Source organism: Euprymna scolopes, chromosome 30, assembly GCF_053919585.1.
Source record: "Euprymna scolopes isolate OS-2025 chromosome 30, ASM5391958v1, whole genome shotgun sequence".
Taxonomy (NCBI): Eukaryota; Metazoa; Mollusca; class Cephalopoda; order Sepiida; family Sepiolidae; genus Euprymna; species Euprymna scolopes.
In genome coordinates, this window is record NC_136511.1 from 12669320 (window position 1) to 12674319 (window position 5000).

The following is a 5000-nucleotide window of genomic DNA, read 5'->3' on the forward strand; positions in this document are numbered from 1 at the left end:
TACTGGATCGATAGAAGGATCTCACCATTTTTCCAGCGATTTTGGCAACAGATTTGATGTATGTGTTCCATTTCAGATCAGGAGTAAAGGTCAAGCCCAGAAGCTTATGGAGCCTCCCCAAGACGAGAGCTATTCATTTCAATTGATGGCAGATGGGAGTCGAACGTTGATGATGTAAAAACAGAAGCTTGGTTTTAGATGCATTGAAAGTAACTAGCCACCTCTTTCCCCATTGTACCACATGCTCAAGATCAGAATATTTTTGTTGTCTTTATTTTTATTAATACTGAATAAAGTTAAATTTAAGTATAAATCATGTTTGTTATTTTTTAAAGTTTTTTTTTTTCATCTTTTTTTCCAAAAGCTGTCATTAAGTATCGACAGTCTAACTGCTCAGCAGATCTTGTTTGCTTTGCCTACTATGAGTGATGTCATTTTATAGTGAAGAAGTCTTGTCTCTCGGTGCTGGTGGCCAAGTCGAAACCAGTTCCACGGAAGCATTTTTAGCTAAGGATGCTTGCAACCTTTGCACAGATGAATTAATAATACTCAGCTCACCCATCATCATCATCATCATCATCAGTACACATCTGTACATCCACACTATCGAGGAAGTTATGGTGGTTAACAAAACGGACTAACAACCTTGGTGTGCCAGGTTCGAATCCAGTTCGTTCCAGAGACACACTATAACTTGGAGATGTCGGAAACCTTGATGTGATCCATCCATAAATAGTCGATGTCTTTATAGAGAGAATTCTAACTTGAAAGATATCGGGGATGGAGCATCTAATATCTGACATTTTGTTGGGAATCAAACATCAAATATCTGACACTCTATCGAGGGGTGGAGTATTAGACAATTAATATTTCATGGGGGGGCTAGATTTTCGGAATTCTGACATTTTATCGAGGGTGGAGTATCAAATAGTTGATATTTCATTGGAGAGTAGATTTTCGGATATCTGACATTTGGTTAGGGGTGAAACATCGAATATCTGACATTTTGTTGAGGACAGAGCATCAAATGTCTGACATTTAGTTGCGGATGTAGCATACATATCTGACACTTTGTTAGGGATAAAAAACGAATTTTTGATATTTAGTTAGGGTGGGGCGTCGAATATCGTACTTTTTGTTGGGGATAAAGAAACGAATATCTGGGGATTAAGCATAGAATATCTGACATTTTGTTGAAGATGAGTAACGAATATCTGATATTTAGAGCATCGAATGTCTGACATATTGTTGGGGATAAAAAAACGAACATCTGACATTAAGTTTGGAATTAGCATCGTATATTTGACATTTTGTTGGGGATGTAAAAACGAATATCTGACATTTAGTTGAGGATATAACATCAAAAAGCTAACATTTTGTTGAGAGTGACGCATGGAATATTTACATATGGATGAAGCATGTAATATCTGACATTTTGTTGAGGGTGGACAATCAAATATCTGACATTATACATTCCAACTCAATGCTCCTACCTTTTAATTACAATTGTTTTCATATTTATTTTAACATGTAGTTTTTTTTAAGTTCTTCCGGTACTCCAATAATTTTTGAAATTCTAAAGCTCTTTCTTAGATTCCAGTTATTTTTCACTTCGTACATAACACTTTGGTATTTCAGTATTATTTCTTCTGTTGTATTTTGTTCAGTCGGAAAAATTAAAAGGGCCCCTCCTAGAGGCTAACACTTGATCCATATATGAGATACATAGATATTCGAATAATCCATTGAAATTCTCATTTACATCCCAAAAACTGAATTAGTAGAAAACTTCGGAACAATTCTCCTCGCTCTGATTGACTATTAAATATGTTATAATATACCTCTCTTTTGGTCTATTGATCCTACTTGATTTAGATAAGAATTCATCTAGTCTGGTGGAGTATCCAGCTTCTTTCTGTGAATTGAGGTAACACGAGTTGGATATGGTGCACCATTTTCTGTAAAATCCAGTTTCTTCCTAGAATTGTTCTCCTGACTACGACATGGTCGTTTTCAAGATTAATGTAAACAAGTTCTTAAATAATCAAATTTTACCCAATTTCCATCACTACCAATCATTATACTGTTGACTCACCGACGTCCTAATTCGCATTAACTACTATCCTCGCGTGGCTTTCAGGCCTTCATTAGCAGAGACTCCTTTGAAAAAAAAGGAGCTCTAAGAAACATAAGAGATCATTCATTACAAGATTGCAAAATCGATTTTTGTGTTCTGTCGAAGCAAGAAAAAAAATAAGAATTAGCTACTTTTTGGAGTAGTAGAATGATGTAAGCATTTTAGAAATAACCAACCTTGGCAACAAATCAGATATACATCTTCCACTTCAGATATGAGATTTTATTTGGGGTGCGAATGCGGAATGTGATTTTAGGGGGCTACTCTCAGGGAAAGAAGATAGCTCCCAGAAAGACCATTTTAAATAAATTCAGAACGTTTTCTGGTTAGTCCAAATATGATTATTTATTTCTTATTCAGGATGATGTATGCGCAGACGATATGCGTACAAACGTGTTTATACATTTTGATTTTGTACGTCGATGTGTAAACATCGATGCTACCTACATTGCTAACAGTCTTCTTATAAACTCACATATCTGTAAAAAGAAATCTTTCAGCTTATGCTAAGCCCGGGCAACACCGGGTTAAATTGCTAGTTATAGTTATTCCGGTTGTCGTAGTGCAACTCGCCGCGTTCAATTCAACGTAGATTATAAGAAATGTGTCTCTTCTTTTTTCTTTTTCTTCTTTTCTCTTTTTGTTCTTTTTCGGATTTTTTATTTATTCGTTTATTTATTTATTTTTTTTTTTTTTTTGCTTACATATTTTCATATTTTGTGCAAATATGAAATAATTTCATTACGATTTGCCTGTAGGAAAACATCTAAAAATTGGTTAATTTATTCTTTCGGAGATTATACGGATGATCATCGGTGCAATAATTATAAATCTCATCTTCAAAGAATTCTTATCGTAATCGCCTACTCTCCTCCTTTCGATTTAAAGTAAAGAATATTGTAGATACAACGGAATGTATATATATATATATATATATATATATATATATATATATATATAATTTAAGGCACTTTTTTTTATAATTAACTAGCAGACCGCCCGGCGTTGCCCGGCGTTGCCCGGTCGTAAAATACGTTTAAATGTGATATTTTATGCACATTTTATATTTATTATTATAGCGTCAGTACTCTATTGATTATCATATTGTACCCAATATATAGTACGTATTTCAAAAGTAGTAAAAAAATATATGATTTCGGTGCCATAAGCTAGAATTGAAGCTAAAAGATTTAGCTTTCTAGCCTTATTCGTTATACACTCATCTATGGCCATACGCATATAAAATTTAAAAAAAAAAAAAAAAAAAAAAAAAACAATAATAATAATAATAATAATAATAATAATGGCAGAAATTGGAATCAGAGGAATAGCTGCACAAATACAACGACTAACGATAATGAAAACGGCTGAAATGTTAAAGAAAACACTTGAATGCGAAGAATAATACAAGAATACAATATAACGAACATACCTTACAGGGAAAGAAGAACACCGAAGCTGCATATCTACAAGTTCTACGCCCCCATCACGCATCCCTCGAATTGTCTCATCACCGTTCCCCCAATAGAAGAGTGATACCAAAGAGCCGGTCAAGGAGGATGAAAAGACCGAGGAGAGAGCGCTGACCAGAACTCCGCTGAACAAGCGCGAAGAGAACTGGGACCTTGGGGGAGGCTTAGTGCCACTCAAATTCCAGTATAAACCAATGGCCACTGCCAGCTAAAAATCAATGATAAATTGCTGTTGCTATGACGCAAATATACTTGCAAATGCTATCGAAGGGGATGGAGAGAGCTGGACGTCTGGGGAGACGTGTTGTCACTCAACTTCCAGAGAACACCACAGGTTTCCAATCAGATTGTTTGTTGACTTGTGTGAAAGCTCCATGTGAGCCGCCAATAATAATAATAATAATAATAATAATAATAATAATAATGATAGTAATAATAGTAATAATAGTAATAATAGTAATAATAATAATAATAATCATAATAATAATAATAATAATAATAATAATAATAATAATAATAAAAAAGCCAATTCTACCAAAACGTGAACGGAGGAAAAACAAAAACAGAACGACCAAACTCAATGGAAACAAAATTCTATTAGAGTAAGGTATGGAGAGAACGACAGGAACATAACAGAAATACCGAATGGCTGAAAGACATGAAAGAAAAGTTACAACAAATCGAAGAAGGAACAGTGAATGAAATCAGGATAGGAAACCCTAAAGAAAATCATATGAAAATGGCAAACTGGAGAGCACCATAACACGACGAGTTAAAAAAAAGAATTCACAACATTACACGAAAGACTAACCCAAAACATGAGAAGATTTATACAAAAAAACAAACGTGCCAGATTGGATGATAAAAGACAGAATCACACTGATACAGAAGGACATAGAGAAAGGAATTGCCCCCCAGCAACTATAGGCCTATCACATGCTTACCCACCATGTGGAAAATACTAAGAACACAACTGAGGGAACCAATCTACCTCTCCCTGAATAATCGTGGACTAGGAACAGAAAGGATGCCAGAAAGGAAAGAGAGGATCACATGATATGTTATACATAGACAAAAAGATCCTAAAGAAGGTAAAAAAAGAGAAAGAATTTAACCATGGCATGGATCGACTACAAAAAGGCGTACGACAGGATCCCATAAACATGGATAATAAAATGTCTAAAAATGTATAAAATACCAAGCAGGATCATCAACGTGATTGAAAATGCAATGAAAAACATGGAGACTGGAATTGACAGCTGATGGACAACACATAACAGAAATCAACCTACAAAGAAGCATCTTCTAAGGATATTCACTATCACGATTGCTGTTTATAATAACCATGATGCCCCTGAACAATATACTGAGAAAGTACCTAGTTGGATACA